At 33.5% G+C, this 19,311-nt stretch overlaps 1 pseudogene; it reads left to right on the top strand.

Annotated features, from left to right (window-relative positions):
- The first annotated feature begins 2,497 nt into the window (after positions 1 to 2,497).
- On the top strand, positions 2,498 to 17,142 carry LOC124375044 (annotated as a pseudogene).
- Positions 17,143 to 19,311: the final 2,169 nt, after the last annotated feature.

The raw sequence follows: 19,311 nt of genomic DNA, 5'->3' as shown, positions 1-19,311 counted from the left end.
ACTGCATCGATACAGCTGCTCAACGAAACAACTTTACACTATTACTGAGATAGCAGGCAAGTGCGGTGTGTCGCATGCCATGGTACTGTAGTAGTGTTTGGGGGAGCATTTGACGGTTCATACGGGCTGTACCTTGTGGGGCACGCCACCTATCTTTCAGGAAATATGGATTTCGGCTGAAGAGGAGTTTTGGATGTTAATGATAAATTAATACCTACTACACTGCATTTTTTGTAAGTATGGTGTTAATTGTTTTTTTGTTAATATCGTAATATTATTTAGACAATGTTTGATATTCTATGCAGTACTAAATCAGGACATTGTATTGCAATTTGTTAATTTGTATTGTTTTGTCCACTTATAATGAGATAGATCATCTTTTTTGTAATATATTTAATAATGATTTGGTTATTTTATCAAGATGGGAGCCATGTTCAAAATAACATCACAGTACCTAAATTTTCAGTACATAATTTGGGTGTGGTAAAATTTTATTTTGTTTTGTTGTAAAAAATATATATATCTGAAATTATAATACCTTCTTGCTTTATTCATAGTTTTAAGAAAGATGAAAAATTAATAAAATATTTTAACTTCCGTGTATTTTTGATAAATTGGCTAAAAAGAGTAAAATTAATTTTTTTACAACTCAATACCAATTCATCTTAAAATTAATTATGTAAAAAGGATTGGTTAAAAATACATTTCATTAATATTATTTATGTACTTACGTGAGACTTAAACCATAAATAATGTATAACATATAATAAATCAATCCTCAAGTATGTGGGCCCATGTTTTTTGTTTTGTAATTAATATTTGGTTGTCTATTAACATTCAACTCATTATTATAGAATTCTCATCCATTTGTTACTTACAATTTTTAATGGGGATATATGAATCTGTTGTCAGGAGAAATTAATTTACTATTTTTAGTTTATAAAAAGATGTATAATTTTTTATTTAGTTATTTGTTACGTTATTTATGTTTTTGCGGTTTATCAGTTATTAAACATGTTAACATTGATTATGCCTATAGTTTAAAATTAATCTAATATTTTATTTTTACCATAAAAATTATTATTAGATACTTAATAATATGTATTAATGTGAAAACACTATTTTAAATTTGTAATATCTTAGATGTCTGGATTGTTCATAATATTTTCTACAAACAGTTCTATATTGAACACTACCGGCATTGGCATTCAAATTTCAAAAAGAGTGTTTTGTCCTCCAGTATCGGCAATCAATTGGCTCAGATTAATATTAAGAACTCTGTTTTGAAAAAAATGGCAAATTTTGTCTCCTTTTATTCTCATTATTTAGCAAACCATACCATTGGACATATATCGCCCCCTGCTTGTGTTGTAGCCGAGGCCTAAAATGAAATTGTGTTTTAGACGCATCAGCTCATTCCTGCACGAAACGTCATTAGTGAAATAAGGAAAAGTTTTAAATAATTTCACCATTTTGCTGCTTCAGTCGTCAATGTCTCAAATTTGTCTCCCCCAACACCATATTTTTTATTCATAATGTTGTGTATAAAAACAATGACTGTGAAATTACTATTTCTTTACCATAAAAACAATGAAAGAGCTGTGAATTTGATGATTAAGATTGAATGGGAACCTTGAGGAAGTTGGAAGGAAATCAATTTTACAGTTTTAGATTTCTATCCCTTGAAGTAAGAATACACTGAAGACGGTTTTGACTCAGCAAACTGAGTATTTGACTAGTCAAATCCCATGAGGAAGGGCAGGAACAACATTGCAAGTATGCAAGGTACCATGTATAAGAAATAACCTTGCCAAGGTGGTTGTGTTGATCCGCAAAAGATACACTACTTTTTGATTGGAGCATTTTAACAGTCTACAACAAAATGTACTCAAAACTAAACTGTCTATTGACATTAGTAGACAAGCTTAAGCATCCACTTATTATAGCTATACTATTTCATTCGGAACAATTAAAATAAAAGAATAAGTCATAATCATTCTTCATTACAGTTCCATTCAAAACTTTAACAGAATCAATGAGGGTGATAATAAAGGTACACAATGTTTTTAAGTTTACTGTCGTATTAATTAACTTAAAAAATCCGTGATAAACGTAAGTCCTGTATGTTATAATACTTACATGGTAACAATTTTTTAATTATTATTTTGAATCATAATTTATTTCCAATTGTGGTACATTGAAACAGTGTACAAACTAAAATTCAAACTCCTTGAAAAATAAACTAAATTTAACAATGTAAAAGTAGTAATTATAAGTAACAATTAACAACAACACAACAATAACAACAACACAAGTAGTAACAATTAAGTAGTAATTTGTTCTAACATTACTTTTTATACTTGAACTCTTTTTAGAGTTTAATGTTACAACGTATATTAGACTTAGACTTATGGATAAAAGGTATTGTAATTTTAATTTGAAGGATATTCAGTGTTAATTTCTAATTTTTTATATTATCAGGTTGCTGTAGCCATAGCTAGCACAAGTACAGCCGATAGTCAAAACTCAGTTTGCCGTTGGAGACTTAGTCCAAGTTTGTGGAGACCTGGAAAGGATAAAAAATTCTTCAGAGAGGCCACGAGAGTGGGCAGAGGCGATGGCGACCGACTCTGGGCAAGATTGGTCGGGTACAGCAGATATATCATGACAATGATCTTAAAGTGAGCCATTCTTTATTTCCTTATTTTACAAAATATTACAGATTGTAGTGTAACAATTCAAAATGATCATTGTACTACTCAATCCAGTGATATATCTGTTTCTGAATTCAATCTCGACTTCACCACTTCTTGGAAAAATAGTTAGAATAAGAGGTGGTTAAAATGGTTCCCTTTCCTAATTCCAGTTACAGATGTAATGCCATATTTTTTTTTTGAAAATTTTAGAATTAAAATTACACCTTAATAAGGTTTAGAAAAAACTAATTTTTCGTTAAAAGTTATGTTATCTTTAAGTTTGTATAAACAATTTGTAGATAGATACAACCTTAACAAATCTAAAATGAGGAATTTGGTTGAGTTCTCCTATGCAATGAGTGGTCCTTAACATTAATAGCCCCGGAGAGCTATTCTTAGGGACTGTTTTCTAGATATGTTTCCAGATATCCATGTTTTCATGAGATATCTGGTATCCCAAGTATTTTTTTTTATGGATAAGATTTTTGCTTTAGCTGTTTGATTTTAATTACTCTTCATTATTAGTCCAACAGTTATGTAGTCAGAAAAACTTGGATTAAAACGCTTACAATTTTTTAAATTATATTTTTATATTTATTATAACATTTATTTGATTTGTTTGCTTTTTGAGGATTGTTTGAATCTTCCTGGCATTGCTCCTTTCACATGGTATTGTAATATGAAAGCTTGATAACTTGTAATGTAACAATGGAAATATTATGATGATATATGAACATATAAACAATCATTGAACTTCTATGGAATAACAGGGCTTCCATGTGTAAAAGTGTGTTTCTCTTGAGGAAAGTCTGCAGATGCTAACTATGTCACAAACATCAGTTAATAGATCATTGTTATTCCTTTTTAAAATCTGGCTCTTGCTTCAATACTGGACATTCAAGATTCTTTATTTGTCTTTAAACATATATAAATGCACAATTGACATCGTCAAGAAATATTCATATAACTAGCCAATACCAAATTCCTTAATTTCTTGTATACAAAATTGTTCAATAAGCCTATAATAAAATAAATAAATAATTAAAAACTAATGTACAACTACAATAAATAAGTTCATAACATAACAACAATAAATAGAATATATAAGAAAGTAATAACAGAGAATAAAACAAATAACAACTTAACAAATTTGTAACGGTGGCGTCAAAATTGAAACAGAACAAATGCTCATCAAAAGGCTTTGTCCTTTAACCAACTACTAATAGAAGTTTTAAACTTGACAATACTAACTCTCCATGCGTTATCAGGCAAGTTGTTTGAAAAGTTTAATTTCCATGCATAAATGACTTTTCTTAGTTTTATTCCTGCCTAAAATTTACCATATCTAGCTTGCCTTTGTTCCTTGTATTATAACTATGTATATTTTGTCTGAGCTGATATGTTTCTAAATTTTCTTTACATTTTAATAAACATGAATATATATATACATACTTGGCAGAGTCATAATTTGCAATTCTTTGAAAAGGGGCTTGCAAGAAGTTCTGTCAGAACATTTCATCATTGAAGGATGAAACACCGTTCTTTGGCTTCTGCAGTGGGCAGTCCTATAAATCAAACTAGCCCTGAGAGCTGATACTTAGGGACTGGTTTAATATCTGGACTCTCATGCGATGTCGAGGATCTCAAATATATTGTTGTTGGATATGCATTTTTCCAACAATCAAGTAATGGACACCTGTGCTTGTTACCCAGTCGGTTAAAGATGTAAGCCACACCCATGGGGAGTTTTATCTTCAACAGTGTAATCCTCAGTAATAATAATAAATCTTTCATCGCTGACAATTGTCATATTAAATTTAGTAGTAAACATCTTATTGAATAAGGTGTTAAAAAACAAATATAGAATTGATAATATTAATGCTTTCCAAAAATACAAAATATACTTGTATTAGTAAAAATCATATGTTTTAAAATGCTATGGTAATTATGCAAAAATATTAAAAAAATAACCTACAAAGGTTTATCCTCAAGAGAATTCCTCATATAATATTTTTTTGTCTAAAATGAAAGCAAAATTAATTACAAACCATTTTGGTGAAAATCAAGTTTTGAAAAATAACATTCTTTGTGTTTGAACCCTTTTAGCGCCAAGCATATTGGGCAGGTCGTTTTCACATAACCCCAGAGTTACTGGTATGGGTTGCTCAGTCGGGCACCGCAAGCTCTTAGCCGCTGGGCATGTCCAAAATAGCGCTAGAGCAGTTTTCTCAGAAGTAAAACCTTGGTAGAACGATATTTTCCTCCAGCTGCTCTGCATACTTTAACCGCCATCTGAAAGCCTTGTGTCCTTCGCGGTGTGAAACTTTTCTGTGCACTTTCACCCTATACATACCATGTCCTCTTCATCTTCTTTTTCTCCTTTCCAATTCCCTTGTTTACTATTTCTTCATCTGTCACTTTCATATTGTTCGTCTTGTGCAATCCACTCATTCATGTCCTCTTCTGTTGCGTTTGTACAACCCAGCACTTGTAAACAATGGAAGTAGGCTAGTGATGTCCGGTTCAGTCTCCTTCTGTGCATTTTTCACTACATGGAATCTTCATTTTCTTGAAGTAATAAAACTTTTCCAAGATCTACTACAATGGTATTTGTTTCAACACTTTCCCATGATTGGGACCACGTAGTAAGCCATGTCTTTCAAATTAAGATGATGCAATTTGTTTCACCATGTCTTGTCTCTGATCCATAGCATTCAATTAAAGGAAGAAAGCAAGCTTCTTCAATAATTCCTCTTTATTGCCTCTAAAGTTTCCCTTATCCGTAGGTTGACATAAGGAAGTCAAAAATTGGAGGCAAAATCATGGCCTTTATTTCCTATCTTTAAATTATCCTCATCAGGATGTCATGTAGCATTGTCAAGCAGCAATATTGCTTTCCATGTCAAATTTTTGGATTTAAAAAAACTATTCAGTTTGTGGTACAAAGTTTTTCAAAAAACCATTCTTTAAAAATTTCTGAGCTCATCCAAAGCATTTTTGTATTGTAATATTTCACTGGTAAAGCATTTTTGGAAACTTTATTAAACACTCTTGTATTTTTTGACCTGCCTATCATAAATCAGTTTCATTTTCATATTTGCCATGGTAGTACTGCATGCAAGAATTGGACACCCTTTCTTTGCTACGTTTGTAATCTGGCGCTGCCGCTTTGACCTTTGACACTTGTATTTTTGCCGATAAACAATTTGTAATTGAGACCAGTCTTATCACAGTTGCGTTATTGATCACCTATTAGGCTTTCCTTGTCCTGCCGTATGAAGTTTGCCCTAAATGATTGAACAGCTTCACAGTTTGCTGAAAGCTGCTTGCCACAAATATTAAAAAGTAAAGTAAAGATGCCTTATTAAGCACAAATTGCCTTAGGTGCTATATTAAGCTGCCGAATTCCTTTTCATCCATCTATCTGAAATCGGGTTCACATTCGTTAAGTTCATTTAGTAACTTAAGCCTTTTATTGATTAGTCCTGATATCGGTATACCTTTATCTCTATGTTGAGTAAACCGCAGGTACAAAACTTCGCTTACTTTTTTGTACTCACTATTTTTCAGTCATCCGATTTTTCAAAAGTAGTTGACTCGCTGAGAACACCATTTTTCAATGTCATTGCGATGATTCCTCTTCAAATCTCCTACTCTTGTTTTTTCCATGTTATAATCTTGGACCATCTTTAATAAAGTTTCACCATTGTCTAATCTCTTTAAGGCTTTCAATTTTTCGTGTATTAAAACAGCCATCACCACAACTTTTAGACATGAAAAAATCAAAACACAACTAACAATCTAAAAAAAGGCAGAAATGAAACAAGGAAATGATTGCACAAGACGACTTTTCAGCAAAAGAGCTAAGTATACACTAAGGACTGCAGCATGCCAAAACAAAGAGAAAGTGATGTTACCAACCTGTTGTCTGGCACAGAAATATAATGCATACAGTCAGGTGTAACAAAAGGAGTTGCCTCAGTGACATATTGCCCCGGAAGATGGAATTACTTGGAAGGTCAGATAACCGACACTCTACTGTAGTATCCATAGTGGAAATAACTTAATACCAACATATTAAGTAATGTAGCTTTGTAACATCTCAGAGGGTCTGAATACTGTCTCATGAACAAGTTTTCACTTCAACCACAACCTTCTATTGGTGATTCCTTTCATATGTTTATAATGTTTGTAGTTGAACTTACAGTTGGAAGATGTGTTTATGTCATTATTCTATCATAGTGAACTATATCATCTGAAGACAGTTATAAAATATTTCAACAGCCAATCATTGATTATTTAACACACCAGAACTCGCACCCATAATCTGAACACGAGAGGTCGCGTGATGGCAAATTGCTCACACTTAACATTAATTGATTCTAGTTCAAATTTTTTTTGAAAAACGCTTGCTAAAAAAAACTGTCTCCTGTCTTATTGCTTTTCTGTGAACAGTAATAAGGTATTTTAATTAGTTTGCAGTATGTTTAGTGTCCATTCTGCATATTTTGTTATAAATTGATAATTTTTTTATAGACAAGTCCGCACATGAGCAATTTGCCGCGTTTATAAAAGTTGGCATTTCAATGAAACATTGGATCACAAATCAAAGAACAGATTTATTTATAAGATATAATATTAAAAATTGTACATGAAAACACATATGAAAGAGTGATAAATACTTTTTAAATATAAAAAATCCATTTAGTCAGTTAGTGTCAATAGTCTCATTTTCATCAGCACATCAGGCACAGGTTGCTTCCGTATGTTCCTTGCAGATCGAGATTTGGCAGGAGCTGGAGATTACAGTTGTCTGTAGTATGTGTACTTTCCTTGAGCAACTGGTTCTTTTTCTTGCTCCTGTTCCGGGCCTAGATTGAACACATCATGTATCCTGTGTTTCATTGCTCATCCCAATGCTATACTCTGCACTTGCTGGATATGTTAACTTCCAGGTCCAGAATGAGTTTTTCACCCTAAATTCATCAGAAAGGATCGGCGAGGGAGAAGGTTATCTTTTTCCAAGTGTCACATTGTTCTCTTTATGGGTGATAAAAGGCATTTATTCTTCCACCATTGAGCATGAAATAAAAACATTGTCAATGGTCAACAATTTGATATTCTTGCCTGCTATAGGCCTACTGTTTTTTCATAGCGTCATAGACATTGACCCCCACATTTGTGTTTATTGTGGAAAGTAATCATGGAAGGCTTTTGTTTTTCTCCACTATTCTCGTTGATCTCATCCATCTCATGCCGAGTTCATAGAAGAAGAACAAATTTGTTTTTCTTAGTTTTGTAGAAAATCAATGCTGCATTGTTTGTAAATGCAAATATCTAGCTGTTGATTGGACGTTTGTTTCCTTTTGAGTCTGTTGTCAGCTCTGTAGGAATCTCTCTTTTGTTTTTTCTAATGATTCTGGACAATCGTGAGGTTTTTTTTTTTTTCAAATAGATCTTGAGCAGAGAGGTAAAAAAATTGTCACATGTTACATTCCATCCTGTATTTGCAATGGGTGATGTCAGCCTATTTACAATGGCTCTAGCAGATTTGTCCAGTTTATAAGGTCCTCTTCTCTGTTTAGAAATATATACCTCCATGTTAGACATGTAGAAAGTCTTCAAAATCACTCATTGACCATACTTTTATGCCAAATTTACCAGGTTATTTTTTGTGTATGTACATTCTAAAACTAGACTGGCCTCGGAAGGTAGGTATCATTTCTTCAATAGTCACATATTCACTGTGACTGTAGTTCTTGCAGATGCGTAGAAACTCATAAAATGTCCCTCTCATGCAATAAAATTTATCTACCGATTTTCTTAGTCGGCGACCTTCTATCTCTGTCATCAAAGCCGATGTATCTCAACAAAAATTTGAACCTAGTGAGGCTCATGAATAGCCTGATTTCTACTCCAAGACCATCGTGGTTCTCCACAAATCAAAGACATTTTTATGACCAAAGTGAAGTACACCTGCTAAGTAAAGTAGTCCAAACTTAGCTTTTTTTATGTGTACAATAGTACATCTTCTAGTGCGAGTAGGTTCTATTTTGTGGCCTCTCAGACCAAATATTAAGGTTTGGAATATCCGTTCCCCTATAGATAGATTAGTAAGAATCCGACCAGGTATCAGGATGTTCTGTTTATTGTCTTCAATCTCGACCTCACTTTCAACCTCATTGTCTTCAGATGACCAGGTGTCTTCATTTACACTTTACTCCAAATTACTGTCACACTCAAAATTCATTCGCTTAAATTCGGCACCAGAACCGATTCCAATAAATCCCGTAATTCTTCTCTGTTCATCCTCATAATTCATATTAACCCAAAGAACAAAAACACAATGTCACAAAAATGTTGAAAACTGAATATTTGTACACTGATTTTACAGATTTTAAAAATAAGCACTACGGGAGAGATTGTGCAAAGGCATATTGCCGTAGCGGATGCAGCGCTGTCATACAACATCTACCACGCACAAGCAAAGTGGGTGGGAAACTAAAACATCGTCAAGGTCACGTGCAGGAACATAATGATAGGGATAAAAAAAACGCACCATCCATCTATTACTGTTAACAACCAAAAAATAATGAAATTTCCAAATCCGTGGCAAACTGCCGCAGGTGCGAGCTCTCGCTTGTTGATGTATTACTAAAATAATGTAATAAAAGACTTGGCCATCATGTTGGTGAAATCTATGTTACCAGATTGTGGTTGAGTTGAATAAAGCCTCGTAGGCACTCATGAGATGGCTCTTAGAATCTTTGTGAAAAAATAAAATTTAGAAAATTACTTGTGTTTTAATCAGACATTTTGTACGTAAATTAAATCTTTTACAAATATAAATTAATAAAAAAATTTAAATACATTTCATTTCCTCTAGTCATCTTTTATATACATCATTTTAAATGTTCATACCCTTATCTTCAATAGTTTTTCTTTGAACCTTTGTAAGATAAGCCTAATTAATTATGTGTCAGATGCCTTTCACTTCTCATGGGATAATTAAAAAAATGTATTTTTATCCATCCTGTTTTCAAAAAAGATGTTTGAAAAGGGCTGTGACCAGAATTTAATTTAGAATTTTTTAAAAATCCACCTTAAACCGATTGTACCATCTCAAAGATAGATGTCATACAAATATGTTGATGTTTCTATTAAACACATCTATTTAAATGCCAAACAAACAGTTACTTGCAGCTTCACACACTACTATTTTCAAAATCAAAGAATTTATATTTCTTAATGAAAGCATTTATTATGTAATATAATGGAACCCTATGATAGTATTCAAACATAAGTATACATGTATGTATCTGGTGCGTATTATTTCATTTGCCACAGTTAATTTTGTCTGTTCCAAATGCCCCCGATTAAAAATGTATTTACATATAGAGGTTTTGGAAACCTACTTCGGTCAAAAAGCATCTGCACTTCATAATTTATTCCTGGTCTAAGGTATTTTCTGGAGTTTGTCTTGTCCAGATGAAGTAAGTACCTGTACATACATAAGACTGAGATAATCTATGTTTACGATCTTTTTTTTGTAATCAAAACAGTTAAAAAGATTCTATTCCCATTGTTTAAAATTTACTTCCAGTCAAATCTATTTATGGGTCCATAGATGAGTATATCATGTTGGCCTTGGTTAAGAAAATATATTCATATGTTAGTTCTCAGGTAGACTCAAAAAGCGTCTACTACCAACCCTTAAAATTATTACATACAAATCTAAGATATTTTAAGTACCATAGTTGAGTTTACCTTTCTAAAATGATGAAGAAAATATATGTATACTTATGCATGACTAAAAATGTACTGAGCTCAAAAGTAATATCTATTCTGGCCACAGTAAATTCACTTCATGTCTAATTTATGTACGAGAGGTATCCAAAAAGTAAGTTTCCATTAATTATGAAAAAGTTAAAAAGACTCAAAAAATAACTGAAACACATTTATTCAACTTTTTACAGCATACCTTATTTTTCTACATAGTTACCATCCCTTTCTAAGCACTCCTGGTATCTAGGAAGTAGTTTTTTTATTCCAGCATCACAAAATTCACTTGCCAAATTTTTAAGCCAAGTATCCACCTCATTTTGAAGGTCATCGCTGTTGTCAAATCGCCGACCGCCAAGGTGTCTTTTCAGCTCCGGAAACAGATGAAAATCGCTAGGCGCAAGATCTGGTGAGTATGGAGGATGACCAAAAACATCCCACTTAAATTTCCTCAAAAGTTCCATTGTTGCACGAGCAGCGTGTGGTCGGGCGTTATCTTGAATAAGCAACACCGTGCGCGACAAAAGTCCGTGCCGTTTATTCTGTATTGCCCGCCGAAGTCTGGTGAGACCTTCACAATACCTTTCTGCATTTATGGTTTCGCCACGAGGAAAGATAGTCAATCAATAACACTCCACGGCAGTCCCAAAAAAACTGTAGCCATTACCTTTCCTGTCGACTCAAAAACTTTGGCTTTTTGAGGAGCTGCCTCTCCTTTTTTTTTTGCCACACCACACCATACTCTGGCGTTTTGGTCTCTGGAGTTGAGTGGTGAATCCATGTTTCATCACCAGTGACTATTCTACTGAAAAGGTTTTCATCTTTCATCGTCAAACAATCGCAAGAAAGACTGGCCAGCAGCCATTCGTTGTTGTTTATGGGCATTGCTCAATAAGCGAGGCACCCATCTTGCACACACTTTTGCAAGCTGAAGATCTTCTGTCATGATATTGTGCACAGTTGACCGGCTAACTTCAACACTTGATGGCAGGTTATTCATAATTTCATCGAGAGTCACTCGCTTATCATTGTCAATAACTGCTCGTACAGCATTAATGACGTCAGGTTGCCGAGAATTGGCCGGTTCGGCCACTACGCTCATCGTCATGAACATTTTCTCTTCCTTCCAAAAACATTGCACACCAACGACGGACCATCTGAACGGACATAACATGTTCACCATACACTTGACACAACTGACGATGAATTTCAACGGCAGTTTCGTTTTTGGGTGGTCAAGAAACGAATAACACTACGGACTTCGCAACTGGCGGCAGAACGCAGTGGAGTCTCCATGATGTTGGTTATGGGCAGCAACTGACCGAGAAGCGTGGACAATGGGCCAGTGGACCGGCGCACCTGTTGCCAACACGAACCGCGCTACATATCCCCGCCCACAGCTGCACGCTGTGGTTACGTACGCGTCCTTTTTACAAAAACAGGGAAACTTACTTTTTGGATACCCCTCGTACGATTCCACTATAGAGTTTACGTTGTTGCCCTGACCAAGAAAACATTACAGGTCTTATACTACAATTGAAACCAACTGTATTAAAGAGGGTTATATTCCCGATCTACCAATATTTTTGGGTGCTTATAAATAGATTTGTATTTTTATCCCTTTCGAGGAAATATATGCCTAAGTAACCTTATCTTAGTATGACTACTTTCAGTCATAAAGCTTCTGTTGCTTGTATTCTGCTTCTGGTATAAGGGAAATAAATGGAAAATCCTGGAAACTAAGTTCATTCAATATTTCAAAATAATAAATTATAAGTTTTGCGTTTATAGAAGTCTTTGTTATTTTTAGAGTTCAGGCATGTATCTGTCCATCCCCATTTTTTTGTAAGCCACAGTAAAAATGTCTTATACTACTATTAAGTAAGGGACCTTGTACCTTGTAAGCAAATATTCACAGCTTTGTGTAACAGCATTTAAAATAGTGTTTCTAATGCATGAGAAGGTTTAAATTTGTCACTGGTGCAATCTGTGGTAAAAATTAGATAGTAATTTTATCTTTGCAATCTGTATTACACATACTGATCAAGTACTGTATGTTTAATACTTAATTTAAATTGAAATATAAACAAACATTTTTTCGTGTTTTAAGGAACTTCAGCTTTAAATTTGAAGGACAGAGAGAGGAATTTTAGACAGTTGTTATACAGTTATTTAAGTTCTCCAGGATTGTGTTTTTTAGTAATTATCACTATTTTTCCTAATTCTAAAATATATTCCAGAAAACTTATCCAATTTATCTCTTCATAAAAACCTTTCCTACTGTAATGAATATTTGAAAAAAAAGAAATTGGTTGAATTGGTCTGGTGATTCACAAGGATAAAGCGCATAGCAACACATTTATCAAACTAATTTTTATTTACAAGATGACATCATATAAATTTTGTCTTAACCCCATTGAGGGAAGCAATTAACCTGGCCTCTCTAGGACTAAATGTTGGAATTAATTTTTGCCAAAATGCATGCGTACTAAAATATTAATAGAATGAGTTTGGATACAGATAAATTAGTAAATTTTTCAGGACAGTTTAGTCTATTTGGTTGCTCTACAATAGTGTTTGTTGCTTTCTCCAAATAAGTTGTTTAGTTAACATTTACAAATTTTTTTAGTAAGAAAAAGCAAAAAATTAAAAGTAACTGTTAATATTCTATTTACTTTTTTTGCTTATTTGTTTTAATAATTTTTTATTCAAAACAGTGCAATGTTTTTACATAGAAACCCAGTTTTTATTAGATTACTAATTAATTATAAAGCATAATAACAAATACTGTAAAAATTCATTTACATTTTTTTATTTTTTTATGGAATTAAATGAATTAGTTGTCTGGAAGATGAGATAAAACTGTTTGTTACATTCAATATTGTAATCATTAAAATTATAACTAAAATAAACTATTTACACTACATACAATGATCATTCATTTTACTTTTTATAAATTCACTTTTGTGTCAGTCTTTGAGTATCTTAGATATCTCAATATCACTGTCCAAGGTATATGTCTATTTCTGAAGTTAGCAAATTCTCTTGTTCCATGAGGTAGCAGAAGAACTAAAAACTATTCATTCAACAACTATAAACTAGTTAAACATTGAACATTGAGAACACGATACATAGAATGTAAGCAGAACATTAAAGTGACGAAAATTGAGTGTAAGGCAGAATGTAACAAAATTAGCTATTAGTTGTGGTTCGAGTTTGCAAACGTAACAAATCGAAATGAAATGATTATTACGATGCAGGGGGCACAAGACTGCGATCTAGTGGAAAAAAAAAAACAAATACGTGATCGTTAGCATCTAAAAAGAGCACATACAAAGTGCCACTCCTGGCCAAGATTATTAAGTCCCACTCTGCCGGACTGACGCTGGAGCAAATTCCCCAATGGGTTAAAACATTTCTTTATTATCTAGGCCCGTAAGTAACCAACCTTATGTAAAAATAACAAAAAACCTACATGTTTTATGCCAGAACTGTTATGTAATTATTAGTGTTTTCAGGAAATATGATATAATAACATCTTTTGCAAACATATTTATATGAACAAATAAAGGGTTTGAAAGAGTTTACTACTCCATTTTAGATTGATTTCCTAAAGACCTGCAAATTCCTAAAGATTGTCAAATAGGGGGTAATCTCTGTAACCTCCTTTTGTATTTTTGCTTTCTTTATACAGTTTGTTCCTACACACTAATAGAAATGCAGCTATCACAACTACAAAAAGAGAGCACACACTTGATAATCTGTGAGTGTGCTCTCTATTGTATGAGTAGGCTCTCAACTTTATTCAACTAGAAACTGGAGTAGGCATTTGCAAATAATTACGAAACTCACAACATGAGAGTCCATTAATAGTTAGAGAGATTCTGTGCATTTTATTCAACTAAACGCGAGTGTGTGAGCAGTGAATCATTACATAGTTATAACAAAATTTCATTGCTGTGGCACTCAAGAGGGTTTGATACGTAGATTATATTTGGTTTTAAAATAGACAGTAGGAATCATAAAATTGTAGACCAGTAAAAACCAGAGATAAAAACAGGAATTTGAAAATAAGTTTTGAGTGGCCACTCTCCCAATAATGGTTATATATTTTCATTTCAATGGTATGAAATACATGGTAACAGTTAAAATTGGTTCTTTAACAATAATAATGAAACTAATCAAAGATATGAATGTCTTTTATATGATTATGCATAGTTTCTTTTGATGTGTCAATGTTATGACACATTGTGTGGAAATACATGTATATTTATTGATTGATTGCAGATGGAAGTATGAAGTATGTCATGTACTTATAATACACCTATCTAGATTTCAATAACTGAATGCATGATCCATACCTATGTTTCTTGATAATTGAAGTAATATTGTGGGTGGAAATCTATAGTACATCGTAAACGTACAATTTGATAAACAGTGACAAAAGTGGCTACGTCAGATGAAACTGTACCCAATTGTGATATTCTTCTCAATTAATTGAAATATTATTGCAGGTGGAAGTCTGTGGTATACATCATGGACTTACAATCCAATAGCAGTGACAAAAGTGGCTTCAATCAGATGGAACCATGCCTGGCAACTCCAGTGGGGAACGTTTAAAGCGCTCTTCTGAAAAAGTTGTTTGAAACTCATGTATCAGGAGATGTTAATGAAGAATTGGTCAAATCGGCTGCCAACGGAGATGCTCAGAAGTGTGAAGAATCGCTAAAAAGGATGGATGCTGATGTGAATGGAGTTTTTGGCGGTTCATACTGCCTTACAAGCTGCAAGTCAAAACGGACATTTGGAAGTGATCAAAATATTACTGAGACATCAAGCTGATGTTAGAGGTTGAAGACAAGGATGGAGATAGAGCTGTTCATACACGCAGCTTTTGGAGATTGAACCTGGTGTGATGGGAATTATTAGCTCATGCCGGTGCAGATTTGAATGCCAGAAATAAAAGGCGTCAAACAGCATTGCATATAGCTGTGATGAACAAAGGGCATGTTGGTGTCGTGAAAACACTTTTAGAATTGGGATGTTCATCCGAGTTTACAGGACTCAGAAGGGGATACACCACTACATGATGCAATTTCTAAAAAAACGAGATGATATGTTGACTTTGCTTTTGGATCATAATGCAGATATTATGTTAACCAATAACAACGGTTTCAATGACTCTTCACCATGCAGCATTAAGAGGAAATCCAAGTGCAATGTGGATTCTGTTGTTGAAGCTTCCGAGAACAATGGATCGTAGATGAAAAGAAAGATGACGGTTATACAGCATTACACCTGGCAGCCTTAAATAATCATGTGGAGGTGGCAGAGCTACTGGTACATCACGGGAAAGCAAAAATATGGATTTGCAAAATGTAAAATTTACAGACAGCCTTACATCTTGCAGTGGAAAGGCAACACACACAAATAGTCAGATTATTGGTGCGAGAAGGGGCAAATCTCAATATACCAGATAAAGATGGAGACACTCCCTTGCATGAAGCACTAAGACACCATACATTGTTTCAATTGCGTCAGTTGCAGGATGTTCAAGATGTAGGGAAATTATTAGTTGGCCTTGGAAGTCAAGGGGCCTGATAAGAAATCATCAGCATCTATAGCCTGTTTTTTGGCTGGAAAATGGAGCTGATTTAGGTATTAAGAATAAAAAAGGGCAAAACACCTTTAGATTTTATAGTCCTGACCCCAATTTGTGCAAAGCCCTTGCTAAATGCCACAAAGGACAAAAATACAGATCAGATTGAGCCGAGAGCTACAGATGCCGAAGGAAATGAGGATATAACAGATGAATGTCTGGTCTGCTCTGATTTGAAAAGAGACACTTTGTTTAAAGGCCTTGTGGACACGTGGCCTGTTGTTCAGTTTGTGCACCAAGAGTGAAAGAAATGCTTGATTTGTCGAGAGCATGTTGCAACTCGTGCAAAGATTGAAGAATGCCTTCTCTGTGCATACAAACGTGCAAGTGTACTCGTCAAACCTTGTGGTTCACATGGTTGTCTGTGAATGTTGTGCACCTTTAATCAAGAAGTGTGTTCAACTGTCGTGCACACATCGACTCCATGGTCCCGTTCTCTGTCTGTTGTGGTGGCCCAGGTGAAACTACAGAAATGCCAACTGAAACTGTGGAAGGAGTCCTCTGCTTCAAGTGTTTCACCTGTGGAACCCATCACTCTGACTGGTGCATTAATGAATAATGGCAGTAGAGACACCTCCAACTCGGACATTCAGAAGTTGCAACAGCAGCTGCAGGACATCAAAGAACAAACTATGTGCCCAGTGTGTTTAGACAGGCTGAAGAATATGATCTTCCTATGTGGCCATGGCACATGTCAGATGTGTGGGAGACCCGCATGTCTGAATGTCCCATTTGTAGGAAGGCTGTTGAAAAAAGAATCTTACTTTACTAAATTTTCCATTTCAAACATTTAGAATCCAAATAAGGACTATTTCCCCTCCGCAAAAAGATAGTTTCAAAAATAAATCAGGATTAATCAAATTTCATATAGGAATGTAACCAGAGTGTTAAAGTATAAGCCTGTGTATTTTCTATCTGTAAGTTTTAGTTCATAGTGATTAAATTGCAATCTTTAAGCCTGTTTAACTTCTGTTCTGTTAGCCTAATATCAACTATATCATTTCTAAATGGGACCGTATGAAATTTATTCATACAGTCTTTATATTAATAGTAACATAATTTTACAAATAAATAATGTGAAACTACAGTGGATATAGATTATCTACCTGGGGTAGTGAGTGATGTATTCTTTCCAAGTGGCACTGTCATATTTTATTAAAAAGTCATAAGTCATATGTACTCTTCTTGATTTTATTGTAATGCTTTGGTATAATTTTAAATAATATACAATTACTTTTAATTTATTTGATGTATTATTATTTATTAAAGTTATTGCTGTAAATTGTTAAAATTTACCAATATTAGAAAGACAGTTTGATTTAAAAATGCTATTTTATTATCACATTTTAATCTGCTAGCAGTAAGGGTTTGTAAGTTTTATGAGTTCTATTAATTGGTTTTTTATTTATTAAAGATGCCTATGATTCATAATATATGAACATTTTCTGTGTTACTTGTTTCACATTCAAACAGCCTCCTTTAGTTTTGGTCTGTGGCTGTTTTGTGTACTAGACTAACCTATTTTCCAAAAGGATTGAAAAAGGAAACACGGATCACTTCATTTAAAAGGTAGAGCGAAAAAAGGAATGCATGCAGAAATATCAAGACAAGAACAAGTAAAAAACAAGAACATTCAGAAAGGTCAGGATTCAGTCCATCACACCATTGGTCATGGAATAAATTAGACCAATATAACTGCATATGGTGTAATCATGTAAGGGAAGTGCACATGGAATTTATTTTGTTTCACTATTTACAGTCTTCATGGCCTACAATCTGGATTCCTCTAAATGAAACCAAAAACTGTGAGGCAACAAGAATTTTGGGTTTTTATAAGATGACCAGATAGTTCCAGATTCCACACGAGCTGGTGTTTATGCAACACATATTAATTGGTGCAATCCACTTTGGTGATGACGCTTATAACCAAACTAGCTATGATTAGTCTTTTAAAAACAGATTTTAGTTTAAGCGTGGTTCAGTCAGTCTCTTTAACTATTTTGAACTGTTTTTCATTTCTCTGACCAACATAACTTTAATGACCTGAATCAACTTATCTTACATAGCTGTATAGGATTGTGCATAAACTCGGTCCTAAGGTGTGAGCAAGGTCACAGGGGGTTTTTTCATGTAAGGTCACCAATCATTATGAAAAAAAAATTTAGTAATCTTTATAAACACCTAGATGATGAAAAAAAACTTGACATTTTTCAAGTTTCTTTTAAAACAGTTTGTGTACGGTTTTCCAAAAACTATATCATATATATATATCATATATATATATATATATATAATAGAATTTAAACATTATGCTGAAAGAACAAGAACCTGAGTTGTTCATAAATGACATGTAAATTTCCATAGTAGAGCAACCAAGGTAAAATCTAGTATATGTCTAAATAATGTACGTTTTTTTAGGTCCCCCCGATTAATAAGAAAACTTTTAAAAAAAAAATATAGTAGCAACCCGGATTTAAATGACCAAAGTATAACCGTTTCACGCATGTAGTTTACTAATGTGTTGATGTCATGGGGGAGTTGGTGGATAAACTTTGTGTTATATTTTCAAAAGAATTCATTAAGTATTTTTAATGATTTTTATCTGTTCTGGAGTGTATTTGTACTGTCTGTTTAGAAACATGTGATCACAATAAAATAAAAACAAACAGTTTTAGCTCGTAAAAAATCATTTCTGGTATTATAGTGGAGATTGAAGTAAATAGGTCAGCGTTGTTTTGCAGTGGCCGGAATTAAATCTTGAACACGAATATTCATGAGTAAAATCTGGATAGTTTTTTGCATTTGTCGACCGATCCAATCTATGCAACATGTAAAGTTCATTACTGACTCACAATGTGTTGATTTAAAGGATAACACAGGTTTTCAGACATTTGCCTCCCGTTAATAATGTCGAATAAAAATAATATTACATAGTATTTTAATTTATTGTATTCATTATATACAAGTGGCAAAATTTCCGAACTCTGAATCCAATTGATTCTAAGTGTGCTGTATTTCATACCTTGGATAGGACAAAACATTCCTTAATTGAATTTTTCTATAGTTAATAGATCACTAATCCACTATACATTTAATAGCACAGAGAAATCTTACTTATATGTTTTGTTTTCACTTTGAATGGGTTGTTATAAAATCAACCTAAAGAATTCTTTC

Source organism: Homalodisca vitripennis, unplaced genomic scaffold, assembly GCF_021130785.1.
Source record: "Homalodisca vitripennis isolate AUS2020 unplaced genomic scaffold, UT_GWSS_2.1 ScUCBcl_12770;HRSCAF=22661, whole genome shotgun sequence".
Taxonomy (NCBI): Eukaryota; Metazoa; Arthropoda; class Insecta; order Hemiptera; family Cicadellidae; genus Homalodisca; species Homalodisca vitripennis.
Note: the sequence above shows the minus strand (reverse complement) of the source record. Positions and strands in the feature narration are given on the sequence as shown.